Here is a 19,993-nt window from a genome sequence, read left to right as displayed (position 1 = left end):
GAAAGAATCAAAGACTGAACAGAAATTCAGAATACAATCTAAAGTTTTCTCTTGATGATGTTAGTGAACTTGTTAATTACATAAAACAGTGGAAACAAGAATCTATAGTGGAATAACCTAGGCAGAATCCAGCCTATTTCTCAGCATGGAGGCTATTGTCAATAACCCAAGTGTGTAAGCTTATCCACAGAAAAAAATGTTTGGTTTTCTTAACTGTGATATGATTGGAGCTAATTGGTCTTAATTTGCTGGAGAATGCTGCTTGCCTCTCTTGAAAATTGGTATTACACTGTGTAGGTTCCAGCTTTCTGAAAAATGGCCAGTGAGATTTATATGATTAAAATAGGATTTCACCAGTCTAGAATGTCTTTAAATAGATCACCAGGAAGAAAATCTTCAACAGAGGTTTACCTGAGGGAGGGCCTTTACCAGTCAATGAAGCTTTGTCCTTGTGAATGGGGCTAGAGTTCAGCAACATCACACTCAAAGGTAATATTAAAGTTAGTATGTGGCTGAAAGGAATAGAACTGTTGCTCCCAGGCAGAATTAGATACCCCATTATTCAAGACAAATTTATCTTCGGACAGAATTTAGGACAAGTTAAACATTTCCTCACAGAATGCCTAGTTAAACTGTAGAATTCACTGCTACAAAATGAAATTATGGTCACCAATTCTGAAGACTTTAAAGGGGGATGAGATAAATGTACTAATTGTCAGCTCTCAAAATGACTCTAGCTGAAGCAAAAGTTTTCTTGCTTCATTTCTTAGTTACCATACTTATGGTGGGGAGGGGGACTTATGGAATGTAAAACATTTTCCTCCAATGTGCCAGATATAACAACAATAAGGCTCCTGAGAACCAAGGCCAAATCAGTGTGCCCTAGCAGTGGCAGGAGGGAGTGCTGAGAAGTTCATCACCTGCTAATGTGACCTGTGACACAAGGAGGAGTGGACAGGATCTATTCTTTAATTATATGAAAAACACAGGAATTATTCAGTGCTGGTTTCACCTCTCACCGTGCCGATATGTACCCAATAAACAGGATTTTTGAGGAAGTCAAGACCTCAGAGTCTTGAATTGGTTGGGAGAATTACTCAGAACCATGATACTAATACAGTGACCAACAGCTACTGTTCATTGTATCTTTGCATTCATTCCAGGGTCAGGGAAAACTGAAGACCCAAGACACTTTGAACAGTTTCATGTGGTAAATTGGAGAAAAATCAAAACAAAGCAAGCATTTTTTTTATCTTTGGAGTTGTTTAGTGGTGCTTTCCTTTCATTTCCCCTATGGAAAGGAAGCTATGCTGGTGCTATGGCCCATAGAAAAGGCATGCTTTTAAAAAAATCAACACTAGATCCTGCTGGATGTGTCGGCTTAGTCAGTGAGTAGCTAACTATTTTTCTCCTATCTCTATCTTCATCTTTTATTTGAGTAGCTGGCATAAAAACCTTTACAACTGTAAAATTAATGAGGATTTTGCTGTTAACTTCTGAAAAAGCTAGTATTTATAACCTGTGAGCTGTTAGAACATTGCCAAAATTCAGGATGAAATGCTACTATTGTTAGACACCATATTTACTACATGATTTCCAGGTTTCAATATTTGTTAAGGATTGGATCATTGAACAAATGTTCCCTCTACATTTACAAGTGCAAAGGCATTAAAATTATATCATCTCTGAAAAAATAAATTTGACACTCTTACTATTCAATACCTATTGTAAAGCAGTAGGAATTGCCATCTTTAGTTAACTTCTGTCAGAAATTAAGATCAAAAGACTGTACTGTGAAGGATGTAGTAAGGCGCTACAGCTTTTCTGGGTGGCTGATTCTGTTCTGATTCTTTCCAGAAATATTTGAACCCCAATTTAAAGCAAATATTAGAGTATGGAGCCTTTTTCTGATCTTTGATTTTCTAAAGAAAGGAGGGGGGGTACATTTAAAGAATAATAGAATGAATGATATAGAGAATGCATATATGTGTTTCTCTTTATTGATTAAATTATACAGTGGCTCTCATCTGCTATATCTAGAGAAAATATATCCTTGTGATCAATATATATATGCATATGGCATTATGTTTGGCTGGAATAAAATGTTTTAATGTACTGGGTATATAGTAGTATTAAGTGTGACGTGATAATTCCTCCAATACTGACAGTAATCAAACTTGTTGTCTATTATTGCTTGTTTGTGATTCATACCAGGATTAATTAATGGGGGGATTTTAAACAGTGTGCCTTAAAGAGATACGTGGTATTCTTACTATTACTTATTTTGTTATCCTGTCTCTATAGGACCATCCACAGTGCTGGCCAAAATAAGCAAATGATGGTTGTCCAGCCATAATTTATTCTTTATGATAAATTGTTTACTGAAACTCAAACGAACAAATCAGAGGTGGTATTCAGTAGGTTCTGACCAGTTCTGGAGAACCAATAAATACCACCTCTGACTGGCCCCACCCCCATCTATTCCCTGTCTCCTGAGTCCCAGCTGATCTGGAGGAAATGGGGATTTTGCAGTAACCTTTCCCTGGACTGGGGAGGGAATGGAGTTTTTACAGTACCCTTTTCCTGCCATGCCCACCAAGCTATACCACGCCCACTAAGCCATGCCCACCAGGCCACACACACCAAGCCACGCTCACAGAACCAGTAGTAAAAAAAATTGAATCCCACCACTGAAACAAATAGAATCAGTAAAGAGATAATTGAATCAGAATCTTTAAGTGGTAGTACTAGTTCTTTTTCAAGAATGTGGTCCTTGACAAAGGCCCCGAAAAGATGATCAGAAAATAATGTCTAATGCCAAACCTACACGTATCCAAACTCCAAGGCAAAACTTATAGAACAGAATTGAACAGAAATGTGTAAAAAAATATTCCTCTTTCTTATTGCCTATTGCATTCCAGCATCACGTATTTGTGGTACTTACTTAGCCCATTATTTTACTTAGCCCATTATAGTCCAGAAATAAAATACTTGTAGGCATAAGTAACAGATAAAAATCTTGGTGTTTGTTTTTGCTTGAAATGCTGTATAATTTTATTTCAAGAGAGACATACACTTAAAAAATTGTTTCTTGCTTCTTTGTTTTATTTCTGCATTTATGTATTGTATTCCAGTCCAAGCACTCCAGGTGGTTCACATTTTGAAGTAATGACATGCGATTTAATAGACATGCTACAAGAAGAAAAGGGAAAGATAGGGAAAATGGGAAATCAGCACATTCAACTTTTATGACAACTGGTAGAAAGAAAGCTGAGAGGTCTTACTGGAACTGCTACTATATAAATCTGATCACACTCTCATGTGCCTAATTGCATGTGTGTAGAGTTATACAGATAAAAAGTCACCAAGAGTCAGACATGACTGAACAATTAAACTACAACTACTACAGATATACCAACTCTCAGAGAAATCTTCCTGCTGCATTTTGGAAGTTTCACTATTATAATACTCATGGTAAAAGTACCTCTAGAAAAAATTAGAAGCCAACAGGGCAGTAAAAAAAGAACTTTTATTTTAAAGTTGCTTATTGTATCTGAATAGAATAGAATAGAATAGAACAGAATAGAATTTATTTATTGGCCAAGTGTGATTGGACACACAAGGAATTTGTTTTGGTGCATATGCTCTCAGTGTACATAAAAGAAAAGAAAGAAAGAAAGAAAAATACCTTCATCAAAGGTACAACATTTACAAATGATGGTCATAGGTTGCAATTTAACCCTTAATGATAGCAACAAAAAGTTACAGTCATACAGTCATAAGTGGAAAGAGATTGGTGATGAAAACGATGAGAAGATTAATAGTAGCATAGATTTAGTAAATAGTTTGATATTGTTGAGGAAATTATTTGTTTAGCAGAGTGATGGCCTTCGGGGAAAAACTGTTCTTGTGTCTAGTTGTTCTGGTGTGCAGTGCTCTATAGCGTCGTTTTGATGGTAGGAGCTGAAACAGTTTATGTCCAGGATGTGAGGGATCTGTAAATATTTTCATGGCCCTCTTCTTCATTTGTGCAGTATACAGGTCTTCAATGGAAGGCAGGTTGGTAGCAATTATTTTTTCTGCAGTTCTAATTATCCTCTGAAGTCTGTGTCTTTCTTGTTGGGTTGCAGAACCAAACCAGACAGTTATAGAGGTGCAAATGACAGACTCAATAATTCCTCTGTAGAACTGGATCAGTAGCTCCTTGGGCAGTTTGAGCTTTCTGAGTTGGCACAGAAAGAACAGTCTTTGTTGTCCTTTTTTGATGATATTTTTGATGTTAACTGTCCATTTTAGATTTAAGTGCCTTCTGATGCAAGAGTCATTTGTTGAGATTGGTGGCTATAGAAATCAAATAAATAAAAATTACCTTTGTATGTCCAATTTAACATTTAATAATATATGTAAAACACACAGAGGCACACAGGTACATATAACCAATGAGATCCATTCAAAGGAAGTAAAGAATTTGACAATTGCTTTCTTGAAACAAAAAGGTGGAAAGGTGCAACAACATGGAACCCCATGACAGCCTGCTATCTTGACTGGATACCTTGACAAGTATTTTCAAAATGTCTCAGTCTATACAAAATTCTTTCAACTGACATAAAAGCCATACTGACATGCGTATAGGACAAGGTCAATATAAAAATGCAGTATGGATTAAGTGATACCCAATAATAGTATGTGGGTAATAGAATGGCCCAATTTTACTGTAGTAGAAAGAGGGAAAAAATTGTTTTGCACAGAAAGTTATATTTCGTTCAACAGTGGTAATTCAAGGTGCAGAAATTCTATGCATTTTTATGAGAAGGCTTCAATGAAACTTTTTTTCCAGGGAAATAAGCACAGATTGCAGTCAGGAAAAAAATATGGTTGTCAGGAATCTTGTAATAAACATATGTATTATCAAAGAATCTGATTAGTGCACTTAGCTGTTTTTACTTTCTTGTTCTTACTATGGCAGGAGCTGTCAGCCAAGTATAAAGGGATAGATATCAAAGACTGCAAGAAGGTCAAGAATGATGAAAGCTATGCTGTGTCATCCTAACACATTTCTCTTGTACAAGTGTTGTGGTGTTGCAGAATTTGTGGTGCTGTACTGTGGCTCAATACCGATTTTCATCATTGTGACAAAAAGCAGGATGCTTCAGAAGATGTCCATGAGGACAGACAAATGCTTTTTCCTTCCTTTGTGGGTGTATGGAATGTGTTTTACTCAGAATCTCAAAAATTCTTCCAATTTCCATTCTAGCTGAACTGTTCAATCATGAGTGAAAGTGAAAATTCAACTGTAACAGTCGATATTTTACTTGCAGAAAGTGATATTACATGATAAAGAGTAGAACTTTCTGGCTTTCTCCAATGCAAAATCATACAGAGTCCATATGGAGTTTTTCAAGTGTTTCTCATAAAATAGACCTTCTCTATATAACAAAGCAAAAATAAATCATATATCCTCCAACAATAAAAGTGAAGACAGAATAAAGGGCAAGTGATTACTTATATCCTTCATCACAAACTCTTTCATTCCAGTTATAAGGCTTCAGAAATATATTCTGTTTGTGTATATGTTTTTGGGGGACAAGATAAGTGTACTTTTCTATAATGAAATTACTTTACATAGATTGTTTAGTTCTAGATAAATAAGATTAATGTGGCCTTATTTAGAGACTGGGGGAATATGTTCTGTAGGAGACAATAATGATAAAAGAACCTGTTCATTTTTATGTTGTTCTCTCTGTGTGATATTAATAGAAAATACGTTCATAACCATGGGCAACAAATCATCTATCACTGTATATATGGAGGTAAATATTTTCTCATGTTTATTCCAGAATACATTCAAATTTGTAATCCTTTCAATAGATCTTAAGAGTCTGCCCTGTGTCTTCTTTCAAATAATGAATATCTAAACAATGCTATAATGTTAACCCACTGAACAAGAGTGGGGAAAAATCCACTATTAAGAAGGCCTTGTGATGGTTCTCCACACAGCAGGTCCAGTAATAAAGATCAGAGATTTTCAAAGAGGTATTTTATTTTCTTGCAAATGAAATTCAAAAATGTAGATTCTGTCCTGCAGTGGACTATTAAATCAATAACGAATTGAAAGAGGATGAACAACTTGAAGTTTAAGTCAGAGATATTTTTAGTGAGTCAAAAGAACAATCAAGAACAGGGACTTGCCTTGTGAACAGTCTTTCAAATATGCTGAAATTTTTGCTATCTCTGCTAAATTTGCAACTTTTAATATCCATTCTTCAATCGTAGGCAAATGTTCCTTCTTCCAATATTGCGCTACCAATAGTCTGGCTGCTGATATTAAATTTAAAATCAATTTACTCTCTATTATTGTACAATCTGAAATTATACCCAGTAAAAACAATTGTGAAGTAAACTTTATCTTCTTTTTCAAAATATTTTGCATGACCCACCAAATTTTTATCCAAAATGGTCTGATTTTTTTACAAGTCCACCATATATGATATGATAGTGGAATGGAGAAGATGGATTGACTATATTCAAAATAAATACCAGACCAAGAAATATCAAATAGCTTTTGAATGAACAGACTGCAAGAATTATATTTATATTTCTCTGTATGTAAAAGGAGAGTTAAGGTCCTAGTGGAGGATGAGAGTTTATGGATAGTTAGCATACGTTTAGTTTATGATTGTTAGATGTTTGTTATACCCTGTATTTTGCTCTGGGAAGTGTTGGGGGGGTGGGGGTGGGAAAAGGGGGGAGGGGGAGTTTTGGGGGGAGGGGGAAGGAGGGGAGATATTTGTTAAAATTTTGTAAAACTTTTTCAATTAAAAAAAAAAAAGAACAGGGACTTGCCTTAGTGTCATGGCCCAATTGGAGCCTGGGTCTGAGGAGAAGGACAAGACAGAGCCAAGGCTGACAGAGGAATGCCTGGAGGAGCAGGATAAAGCAGTCTCAGGTCCCTCAGGCCTGGGAAGGGTTGCCAGTGAAGGAGAGAGGGTGCAGGATGACCAAGTAAGTAGGGAAGAGAGGGCAGGCAGTGGAGCAGAGGGGCGATAGAGCTCCAGCAATGAGCAATTACCTCCCCCGATCACCGAGCATGGAGAATGGAGAGGAGGCGGGATCAGTACAGGGTGATCTGATGACTGGGGAGGAGGGCACCCCATCCCTCTTCACAAGGCTCACCTGGGGAATGAGATTTAAAGAAACACCATTGGGAGGGGCACTTGTCAGGAGTTTTGGGCAATTGAAGGAGACCAGAGACCAGGCTTGTGACAACAGCTCTTTTATTTAGAGTGGGACTTCAGCAAACAATACAGGCAGGATGCTCTCCTTTTATACACACCTGGATCAGTTGACAACCAATAGGATTTAAATGTTTTCCCACTGAAATTCCCCTCCAATGGGAACATACACAACACTCTTCCCCCCCCCCAGAATGCACTTTGCCTCAGACTTGCATATTTTAACATATGTAATTGCGTAGATCACTAGGGCATTCCCTGTGTCTACTTGACCCACGCAGTTCAATTTTGACGGGGGAAGCATGCTGGTTGGAGGTGCTTTCCGCACCTCCCAGCTCTTCCATTGGGGCCCTGTCTGGTGGATTATTGGCAGCTATTTCTTCAAACCCTTGTGGATTATTTGCTGTTGGGTTGGTGGTGGAGTCTATTGGTGGACCGGAACAGCGCTGGACACCAAGACCTCAGGTAGACAACCGGTCCTCTCGGGGTTGAGTTAGCTGTTGGAACAATCGGATTGTAGTTAGGGCTGGAGTTTTGGACTGTTTGTTTACGGAGTTGATCGATATGCCTCCGTTCGATTTTTCCATTTCCTATGTCAATTTTGTATGATTTGGGGCTGTTTATTTTGACTATTTGACCGGCTACCCATGTCACGCCTTCCGAGAAATTTCTTGCAAACATTGGGTCACCTATTTCGAACTCCCATGTTTCCTCTCCTCCCCACTGGTAATTATCTGGGGAGTAATTTATTTATTTATTTTATTTATTTATTCATATTTTTATACCGCCCTTCTCCGAAGACTCAGGGCGGTGTACAGCCAATAAAACAACAAAAATCCCCCAAAATTTAAAATACACTATCAAATTTAAAAAACTGATTCAATCACTGTAACATTAAAATATTAGCTAAAATTTATCAAAACTAAAACCTAGGTAAAACCCTATAAAAAACCCATTAAAATACCCATACTAAAATCAATCAGGCCAGCCCCGCTTGGTGAAAAAAGAAAGTCTTGAGCTCGCACTTAAAGGTCCGGAGATCAGGGAGGAGACGGAGTCCCACCGGCAGCTCATTCCATAAAGCTGGGGCCCCCACAGAGAACACCCTTCCCCTGGGAGCTGCCAGCCGACATTGACTAGCCGACGGCACCCTAAGAAGACTCTCCCTGTGGGCACGCACTGGACGTATCGGACAATGGGAGGTAACTGTCGGCAGCAGGCGGTCCCGTAAATATCCCGGTCCAATGCCATGGAGCACTTTAAAGGTGATAACCAACACCTTGAAGCACACCCGGAAGACCACCGGCAATCAATGCAGCCTACGCAGGAGAGGTGTTACATGGGAGCTACGAGGAGCTCCCTCAATCCCCCGTGCGGCCGCATTCTGCACCAGTTGGAGCCTCCGGGTGCTCCTTAAGGGGAGCCCCATGTAGAGAGCATTGCAGTAATCCAGACGGGAAGTGACGAGAGCATGAGTGACCGTGCATAATGCGTCCCAGTCCAGGAAAGGGCACAATTGGCGAATCAGGTGAACCTGATGAAAAGCTCCCCTGGCGACGGCTGTCAAATGGTCTTCTAAAGACAGCCGTGCATCCAGGAGAACGCCTAAATTGCGCACCGATTCCCTGGGGGCTAGCGATTCGCCCCCCACAGTCAGCGATAGAGTAAGCTGACTGTGCCGGGACACCGGCATCCACAGCCACTCTGTCTTGGATGGGTTGAGTCGGAGCCTGTTCGTCCCCATCCAGACCCGAACGGCCTCAAGACACTGAGTCATCACATCACAATTTGAATTGAGGAGGTCCAAGATACAATGAAGTTGGTGCCCCATGAGAAGTTTGGCCAGGCTTAGGCCCGTGGCCAGGCAAGGTGTGCCATGCTGAGCAGTTAAGAAAATGTCAATTCGTTCTTCCCAATCCCCTGGCTCCAAACGTACTAATGCTTCCTTTGTGGTTCGTACAAATCTCTCAGCCAAACCATTCATCGTTGGTTTGTAAGGCGCCGAGAGTGCGTGGCGGATCCCCAAACTGGCCAGGTAGCTCTCAAATTGCAATGAAGTAAATTGGGGGGCCATTGTCGAATACCAGGGTGTCCGGAAGGCCATGTGTTGAGAATAACTTCCAAAGAACTCGGACCACAGCCTCAGTTGATGTTGATTTCATCAGGGACACCTCTAACCATTTTGAATACGCATCGACAATAATTAAGAAGTTTTGGCCATGAAATGGCCCAGCAAAATCAATGTGGATTCTGGACCAGGGGTTTCAGGGCCGTTCCCATTCCTTTATAGGGGTGGAGGGTGGGGCTGGTCGAGACTCTTGGCATGGCGAGCACTGTGCAATCCAGTTTTCTATGTCCTTATCTATTTGTGGCCACCAAATGTAACTTCTTGCAAGACCTTTCATTCGAACTATCCCAGGATGGCTCTCGTGCAACATTTCCAAAACCCTGGCTCTTAATGTTACAGGTACCACAACCCTGTCTCCCCACAATAAACAACCCCCTTAAGTGGCCAGCTCGTTCTGCTTATCACTGAAATCCTTGAATTCATCTGCCAATCTGCCCATGGGCCACCTTCTCAGTACCCAACCCATGACCGTCCTTATTTGAATGTCGCGGCGCGATGCTTTTGCTAATGCTGTTGAAGTCAATGGACCTGTTGCTATAGAGTCAATGAGCAGAGTTGGCAACCCCGGGGTTGGGTCATCTACCAGCCTCAGGAGTGGGCATCTGCTTAGAGCATCGGCATGGGTTAAGTCTTTGCCGGGGCGGTGGACCAGTTTGTTGTCATAGGCTGCCAAAAACAATGCCCATCTGGTCAGCCTAGGTGATAATGCGATGGGCGTGGGATGGTCCTCAGCCAACAGTCCTAATAGGGGGCGATGGTCGGTAATGAGTTTGAATTGTCTCCCAAAAAGATATTCGTGAAACTTCTTTAGCCCAGAGACTGCAGCCAGGGCTTCTTGGTCCAGCTGACTATAGTTCCTTTCTGGGCTGGACAGGGTTCAGGAGAAGGAAGCGATTGGTGCCTCAGAGCCATTTGGGAGACGATGGCTAAGAACAGCTCCCACTCCAAAAGGGGATGCGTCACAGACTAGGACCAGAGGCAGAGTCTGTTTATACTAGATTAGGAGACTGTCCTCTGTCAGGAGTCTCTTAACTTTAGTAAATGCATCTGCTTCCTTCTTGCCCCAGACCCAAGGTGTTTTGTTAGCTAACAGTCTGTGGAGGGGTTCAGCCACTGTGGCTTTTTGTTTTAAGAAAACAGCATAGAAGCCCAGATAGGCTTGCAGTTCTTTCTTATCCCTAGGGGTGGGCGCCTCCTTTATCGTTTTGATTTTAGACTCTATGGGGTGAATGCCTGTTTGGTCGATTCTGTAACCCAGGAATTCAACAGACGGTACCCCTATTTGGCATTTTTCTCATTTTAATTGAAGTCCTGTGTTTCTAAAAGTTGTCAGGACTTCTCTAAGTCTAAGCATTAGTTGGTGATGGTTATCAGCAGACATTAGAACATCATCAAAATAAGGCACCACCCCAGGGATTCCTTGTAACTTTCCATCAAGTTTTGGAAAAGACCTGGTGCCACACTAACCCCAAATTGTAAACGGGTGCATTTAAATGCCCCTCTGTGGGTCACTATTGTCTGTGCTTCTGCCATGGCATCGTCAACTGGCAATTGCTGGTACGCCTGGGCTAGGTCAAGTTTTGCGAAAACTTTTCCTGAACCCAATGAGTGCAACAAATGTTGCACTACTGGTACTGGATAGGAGCTCTTCTGTAGGGCTTTATTTAGTGTTCCCTTGTAGTCCGTGCAGATGCGAACAGACCCATCGGCTTTGATAGGAGTTACTATGGGGGTTTCCCATCAAGCATGGTTAATGGGAATGAGGATTCCCTGCTGGACTAACTTGTCCAGATCCTTATCTATTTTGGGTTTATGGGCGAAGGGGACCCTTCTTGCTTTTAGCCTAATGAGTGCTATCCCGGGGTCTAGGTTGAAGGAAATAAGGATCCCCACGTACTTGCCCAAAGTTCCGGCGAAAACATTTTGGAAGTAGGTCGTCCTTCATGTATTGGCAGTCTGCTTGAATCTCTAGCACTCCGTAGAGACCGATTCCTAGGGGACGGATCTAATCCCAGCCCATGAGGCTTGGGAGGTCACTTCACACAATGGTGACTAGTAGCTTCTTTTTGTTTTGCCCATAGACAACATTTACGGTGGCGATGCCATCCACGGGAACTCTGTTCCCTTGGAAATCACATACTCACAGGTATTGTGTTTGTAGTTGATTCCTCTTTATATGCGGCAGCAAATTCTCGAACTGTAGACCGGGATATAATGGTGATGGGTGATCTGGTGTCGATCTCCATATTGATCCTCTGTCCATCCACAGTGACCATGGTGTACGTTTTTTTTTTCTGGTTTTGTGCCGGCACTGCCGATGGTGACTTGGTTTGAATTTGCGCTCTTTTTGTGGTGGCCATTTTGTTCACGCTTGCGCGGAGATGGCTGCTGGCTAGCTGGCCACCATTCCCCCCGGTCTCTTTGGCAGGAAGGTTGAATTGGCAGTGTAGCCCTGCAGATTTGGGCCAAGTGGCCTTTCTTTCCGCAGCGGCGACACGTTACATCATGGAAATAGCAGTTGTTCCTTTGATGGCCTCACCCACATCTGGAACAGGCGAATCCGCTATTTCAGGGGGGGCGGACGATCTGTTTGGCAAACTGCTGCTGCCTCGGCTTCTCCCCCTTGTCAGTTGAGCTGGTACCTGGCGGCTCTGCCTGGGTGGACTCATAGTGAACTGGGGCAGTCCGTGTGGCTGCTAAAGCCTTGCTTGCCCCTGGCTGTTGCATATTTGCGGCGGCTAGGGTGGACAGTTCATACCCCTTAGCTTCATCTTTCGCGATTTGCAATGATAGGTTGTGCTTTGCTAGGAGTAGTTGTCTTAGCTGAACATCCCTTACACCACAAAGAAACTGTTCTAGTAGGGCTTCGTCTAGGGATTCCTTATAGTCGGCCAAGGTAGCTGCGTCTCGAAGTACAGCGATGAAGTCGGTGATTGATTCTCCCTCCAGCTGGAACCGCTGGCGGAATTCATACTGCTTGGAGTACTTCAATGGGGCCGGTGCGTAGTGGGCTCGAAGTGTGTCCTTTAGGATGGTCCACTCGACTTGCTGGACTGGTCTAGGAGACAATAGGGCCGACGCCATTCTGAAAACCCTTGGACCGCAATTATGAAGGAAAAGCGCCCTTTTCCGATTGTCCGGCAGTAGATTATTGTCGTTTGCCTCGAGGAAACAATCAAATCTGGCCATGAACATGTCCCAGGATTCTTCCGCCCAATCGAAGGGTCTCAACTTGCTTGCAGATTTAGCCATCTCGGTAGCAACTTAGGAGGGCTGGTTCTCTTCGTCCCTTGGTCCGTGCAGCTGGCCCAGGTGGGTGGTTCAGAGGTTCACCTTTGTCGCCAATGTTAGATTGGGCAATTGAAGGAGACCCAAGACCAGGCTTGTGACAACAGCTCTTTTTTTTAGAATGGGACTTCAGCAAACAATACAGGCAGGATGCTCTCCTTTTATATACACCTGGATCAGTTGACAACCAATAGGATTTAAATGTTTTCCCACTGAAATTCTCTTCCAATGGGAACATACACAACAGTTTCCTTGACCAGCCCCGGGTCATTACACTTGGATGAATCATATTTTTGTAAATACAGGTATGAAAAATAACTTTATTCCTGTTTTAAGTCCTGAACCTTGAAAAAATATAATTGTTTCTTGCATACCTTTGGAAGGTGGGGGGTGTAACCTAGTTTTCCAAATACGCAGTACTTTGGACATACCATAAGATGGCAACAAAGAGACACAAAAATATAACTAGTGGCTGCTCTTCAGTGGTTATCTACAGTGTGGTAGCCCAGATCTGGTAATCTTGCACTAAATCATTAAGTATCTATAGGTTGAATTAACCCAACAGGCTAGATTAGAATGAGTAGTTCAATGTTTTACCCAAAATCAGTCAGCAAAAATTTTTGCCATTTTTTTTACAGACCTTTCATATATGCAGGAAATACAAAGTAAGGAGCACATTTCTTGAAGTCTACTAGTTGCTAGGCAACACATATTCGGAAAAATTAATTAACTCAGCAACCTTCATGACCCCTGCTACTATCTTTTGAAAAGTCTAAGAATAACTTTAGCCACTCTTTTGAGTATGATTACCTGCTATTGCTATTCCAACATTTTCCAAGTTGCTCTGCAACTAAGGAACAATCTTAGGCATATAACGTAAAAAAAATTATTCTATTGCCTGTTTAGTAACTCTATCCTGTCTAGACTATTATTACTTCTCTGTGTAGTTGTCTATTTGGATTTGCCATTACTCTCCAAGTTTACCTCCTGGGATATGAAGATGTCAGGAACTGAACTTTCTGTGCATAAAGGATATTCTCCAATATTAACTTTGGGTCCCCTTCTACAACCTAAGTTCCCATATGGCAATTGTCCTAATTTCTCTCTTGAGAAATGAGTAAATGAAACTACAGTTTGTCACAAACTAAGCCATAGCTTCTTCTACGTGACCTACAACTGTTGAAGTCCAAGGTACATACACACACACAAAAAAAACACCTTGTGAAAGAACAGAGGTGAGTAAAACATTGAAAAAGTAGGTTCTTGGATAAGCTTGGAAACAGAAATCAGGAACCAGGGATAAATCAGGAATCAAAGCCAAATAACTTTTCTATCTAGTATATGCTAGAGTTGACAACACTGTAAGACCTTGGTACCTGAAGATGCAAGAGCATTGTTTCTGTCAGTGCCTAGATTGGAAAGGTGAGATTAGCATCTAGAACCTAGACATGGAGAGGCAATTTCATTGCCCTTCACAATAGTTGTATTTTAAGTCTACTCAGCTCCAACTAACATTGCTGACAAACCTGAAATAAGAATTTTTTTCAGGGCTTCACTTCACAAATGCATCTGTCTGCTTTGATTCCTGTTTTATACTAATAGTATTCATTAACCTACTTCTTCAATGTATAGTTTTTATTATTGCAATCATTATTTCCCTCATACTGTCAACTCAATGGTAACAAGAATCAAAACAAATTAAGTATTGTTGTCTGGGTTACCCTTTTGCCCTTACATTTCTGCTTTGTGAATGCAGAACAGACTTTAAGAGTCTTGGGAATCCACCAAATGCATTATGCTTCAAAAATAAATCTTCATTTTCCATCACAATTTGTAAAGCATTGGCTGCTGTTCTGACAGGACTCAAAAAAAAACCCCAAGCTTTTATTCTGAAAAAAAGAATAGATCTTACTGTATGTTTTCCAGGCTTAAAAAAATAGAGGGCATTTAATCATATAGAAATCATCAAGATAAAGCACTGACATGCTAATCATTTACAGTGCCCTGGGAATGGTTAGAATAAAGCTCCCTTCATTGAGGAATACATGCTAAATTTGCAAATGAGCTAAATAGGGAGTTTTAAAATTTCAGACAGGCTCCTGACATTAACATATGTTTATGATAGAGCTCTGTTATCCATCTTATTATATCACAACTGCTTCTGTTTCCAAAGCATGTCAACCTGAAACTTCTGAGTATGTGAATCCCATACAGACCATTTTGGCCTGCATGAATACAGTCTAAAATCACAGGAAGTTTTAAAGTCATAGCTTCCCAACAAATCAGGTTACGACTTTCATAACTCCAATACCCAAGTCAATGAATTAGCATCTTTACAGATTAAGGGTTTACAAATTAACAGAGTTGGAAGGGATCTTGTAGGTCATCTAGTCCAACCCCCTGCCCAAGCAGACCCTAAATCATTTTTGACAGTCTGGTCTCTTCTTGAAAGCTTCCAATGATGAAGCTCCCACAACTTCTGAAGGCAAGCTGTTCCATTGGTTGATTGCTCCAACCATCAGAAAATTTCTCCTTATTTCCAGGTTGAATCTCTCCTTGTTCAGTTTCTATCCATTATTCCTTGTTTGGCCTTCAGGTACTTTGGAAAATAACTTGACCTCCTCCTTTCTATGGCAGCCCCTCAAAAATTGGAACACTGATATCATGTCTCCCCTGGTCCTTCTCTTCACTAGACTGGCAATGCCCAGTTCCTGCAAGCGTTCATTATATGTTTTAGCCTCCAGTCCCCTAATCATCTTGGTTTCTCTTCTCTGCACTCTTTCTAGAATTCAACATCTTTTTTATAGTGTGGTGACCAAAACTGGATGCAGTATTCTAGGTGTGATCTTAATATTCAATATCATCTTTTAAAAGTATTTATTATGAACACAAGTTGTGGTTCCTAAAGCTTGTTGGGAAGGTTGGCCATTTTTTTTTTTTTTTGAAAAGTGACTAAGTATACTCCTTTGCATACAAACATCTTGGCATCTTTGAGTATGACTTGGAAATCCTCTAAAATCTCTTCTGAATGTTCAGGCAATAGGGAACAAGATAGACCAAAGAGCTGCCTGAGGATAAGAAGACTTCCTGAGTTCAGACCAAGTTGATTGACTCTTTTGTGTCAGCAGGCCACTGCCTCTGACTAGCTATATTAATGATGTCTAGGTCCAGGAATACATTGTGATGGTATGTGGGAAAGACTTTGGGAGATAGGAAGAAGCAATGCTGCCTAGGAAATGGTGAGAGAAAACAAGTCTGCAGCAGGATAGTGGGATATTGGGAGGAACAAGATGCTTAGAAGGGGATCTCCTTCTCAGGCTATAAATGAGATGGTAGGAGAATTATACTTTCATACTTGCAAGTTTTTATTAAATAAATTTACAATAAAATAGAATTGGCTTATTTGGTCATGTTTCCTGTCTAGTCTACCTGGTAAGGTTGATATACATTAAGGCTGTTAACAATTTACTTTGCTTGGATCAGGAGTAAAAAAAGGGCTCCTTCCACAACCTACATCTCAGTCAAGTTTTATGGCAGCCAAAGTTGATAAAGTTTTTTGTCTTATAAAGCAGGGAAAAAAATCACAAGTCTCCTTGAGAAAAAAAAAATGAACTACAACTCAGCTGCCTAAGGTGACTTCCTCACTCTATTTAAAGGTAGAGTTGGCTCCCAGACAAGTGAACCAGCAATTTCTTCTTCTAGAAAATAATGCTTAAAGGATTCAAACTTTGTAAATTCCACTGCTACCTAATCTGAACTTTCCAAATAAATGTGCAAATTGATACTACATTATTCATCAGTAGTTTGTGAATGTTCTTACAATTCTCTGCTCAAAATACATTTTAAAAATATGTATTTAGGCAAGAATACATTTTAATATATTTAAATGGGAATATACTTTGGAATTACATTTCATACACAACATTGATTATGTGCAATCAGCTCTTATCAATACATTGATAGGTCTTCTCCAGATGATCTGGCCTCAAGCTGGCGCCCAACCAAAACAAACATAACCATAGAGCAACGTTGAAATGAAATAAGTTGAAAGTAGATTCAGTTAACTATCATTCCTTGTAGCTGTATTGCAAAACAACTGAATTTTCATTCAAAGAATCCTTGGCTGCAGATGCTCCTAGTTCTGTCCCTTCAATTCCCTTGCTTGCTCTCAGCCAATGAAGCCAGCACAGTCCTCAGCATTTCTGAATTTCCTGAGAACCTTTCATGTCTTGCATCATTGAAGATCTTTATGTTATTGGGTCATAACTCTCTGATGTTCTCTGACATATGATTTTAAAGGAAAGGGGGTCAACTTATTTTTCAAAGCACCAGAAGGCAAGACAAGAAACAATGGGTAGAAACTAATCAAGGAGATAATTAATTGCAGACTTCCAAACAATGAGAACCAGAGGTGAAATCCAGCAGGTTCTGACAGGTTCTGGAAAACCAGTAGCAAAAAGTTTGAGCAGTTCCGAGAACCGGTAGTGGAAATTTTGAGTAGTTCGGAAAACCAACAAATACCACTTCTGGCTGGCCCCAGAGTGGGGAGGGAAAGGGGATTTTGCAGTGTCCTTCCCCTGAAGTGGGGTGGGAATGGAGATTTTACAGTATTCTTCCCCTGCCACACCCACCAAGCCACACCATGCCCTCCAAGCCACATCCACAGAACCGGTAGTAAATTAACCATTGCAACAGCTTGCCTTCGGAAGTTGTGGGTGCTTCATCACTGAGGTTTTTAAGAAAAGATTGGACAACCATCTGTCTGAAATGGTATATGGTCTCCTGCTTGATCAGGGGGTTGGACTAGAAGACCTCCAAGGTCCCTTCCAGCTCTATTCTGATTGATTATGAGAAATGAAGGGAACTATAATTAGGTAACATCTCAAAGGTTATTAGTGACCTGCCTCTGCTTTCTATTTCATATTTTTAAACAATGGTGAACCTCTTGGTACTCTCTGAGCTTACCTAGTGGTTCAGATGTTTTATTAACTAGGTAATAAAATTAGATGTTATCAACTAAGTAAAATCATCTGTGAATGTTGGGTAGTAGGTAATGAAACATCTGCAAGCAAGCAACCAATCTCAGTACCAAAGAATTTCACAATTGAATTCTAAACTGCATTTATTCTGTTTTAAACAACTTCACTGAATATTCTCCATCAGATTTTAAAGCAGCATTTGATTTATGGCTTGGTAAAAAATCCAACGTAGCCACCACAAGACAATCACAATTGTACGTTTTTGCCACTTGAAATACTGTGGAAGAAAGGAAGAAAAGAAAGGAGGGAGGAAAGAATGATAGGGAAATTCTTGCTTCCAAGAAGTTATTGAATAATTCTTTCAGAATTTTAGAATGCCATTTATATTCAACTATACAAAGAGGCAACTCCAAGTTGGAGCATTGTAGTAGCGGAAAAGGGAGATGTCACAGTAGAGCTAGAGAAAAATTCACTCTCAGGATTATTTGCAGAGAATGATGGAATTCAAGGGATGACAGGAGGAACTGGCACAATGTCTCTGTGTGCAATTAAGGACAGTTTGTTCAGAACAGCTTGATTTCCATGGTACATATAAAAATGCTAAGTTACAAATGAATATATGTGAAACTTAACATCATGCAAATATATTCATTATGATTCATCATGTCAGAATGGAGAGTAAACAAAATTGATTATTAAACACTTAAAAATAAATAAGAGTATAATCACGTACTTCTTAAGCTGAAGGATATAACAATATGTACACTGTTTCTTTCAGGAAATGATTAAACCATGGAAGGGATGAGAATGTGTACAGACAATAAATCAAAGACTTCTCTAGAAGTTATATATTTTTTAAACAAGTTTTTTTTATTTTTTAAAAAAACAAAACAAAACATACAAATCTTTGTTGAAGAAGATATCAGTCGGGTACATACTCAAACATACTTCAAATTTCATCCTCTCATTATATCATTTATCCAATATTTTCCCTTTTTCAAATTTGTGGTAGCCCTTTTCTTTTAAAACCTTTATTCCATCCCTTTATCCTGGAAAATGTTTAGTCAAATCTAATTACAATGCTTTTTGTCCCATTTATTGCCCCTCTAACATTAATCAAAGACCTATAACCAAAAAATAAAATGAAAACAAGGTCAAATTCTCTCCTAACTTAGATCTCACCTTAAATTAAAAGGTCACCCATCACTTACATGTTCCAAAATCCTATTCCACATAGAAAAAAATAATAGAACAAAAGAAAAACCAATTTAAAAAGTTAAAAACAAAATCTCTCCTATCTTGATTCTTACCTTAATCAAAAGGTCACCCAACATTTAATTGTTTCAAAAATCCCATTCCAAATAAAATATAAAAAAGGAAACTTAAAATAAAAATCTCTCTGCCTTCATTCTCACCTTAATTAAAAGATCTCCCATCAAAAATCCCTTTCCAATAAAGATCGACGTAAAAAGGAACAAACTTAAATTAAAAAAAGTAAAAGTAAAAGTTTCCCTATCCTAAAAAATAACAACAAAATAAAGTTCTCTTCTATCTTCGGCCCAACCGTAAATAGAAAGGTAAAAACATTTCTCATTTCTCACACGTTATTCATATTCAAATATTCTAATTTCAAGCTTTATCTTCAGATTTTCAATTTAACTAAGTGTGCTCCAAAAACTGTATTTTCATAACTTATTAAATTCCTTGTTTGCCCCCATCCTCCTCTTGTGCTCAAAAAATGTATTTTCTTAACTATCAGATTTGTGTATAATTCTTAAAGGTCAACCATCTAAGTGCTTTATTATTTCTTAGAATGCCCTGAAATCACCAAGGCATTCCCCTCTTAAACATCATCTTCTACCTTTAAATAGCATACTTTAATAATTATTCAGTATTATTTTCTAACTATCAGATTTATGTATAATTCTCAAAGGTCCACCATCTGAGTGCTTTATTATTTCTTAGAATGTCCTGAAATCACAAAGGCATTCTCCTCTTAAACATCATCTTCTACCTTTAAATATCATAGCATGTGCTCAAAATGTATTTTCTTAACTATCAGATCAGTGTATAATTCTTAAAGGTCAACTATCTAAGTGCTTTATTATTTCTTTATGTGATGTTTGTGATTTCCTGAAATCACAAACATCACAAACATCATTTTCTACCTTTAAGTATCATACTTTAATAATTGTTTAATAGCATTATCTATCTTATTCTTGTTATTATCAATCTTAGAGGTCAAACATCTAGATATAAAAGTCTTTCCTTGGGGATGCTCTAAGTTTTTAAGTATCAGTCTTTATATTACAATTGCAATCCACAATTGTCATCAAATCCTTTTTTTTCAATTTATTTCAATTCTT

The sequence above is a fragment of the Ahaetulla prasina genome, chromosome 1 (genome assembly GCF_028640845.1).
Source record: "Ahaetulla prasina isolate Xishuangbanna chromosome 1, ASM2864084v1, whole genome shotgun sequence".
In the NCBI taxonomy this organism is placed as follows: domain Eukaryota; kingdom Metazoa; phylum Chordata; class Lepidosauria; order Squamata; family Colubridae; genus Ahaetulla; species Ahaetulla prasina.
Note: the sequence above shows the minus strand (reverse complement) of the source record.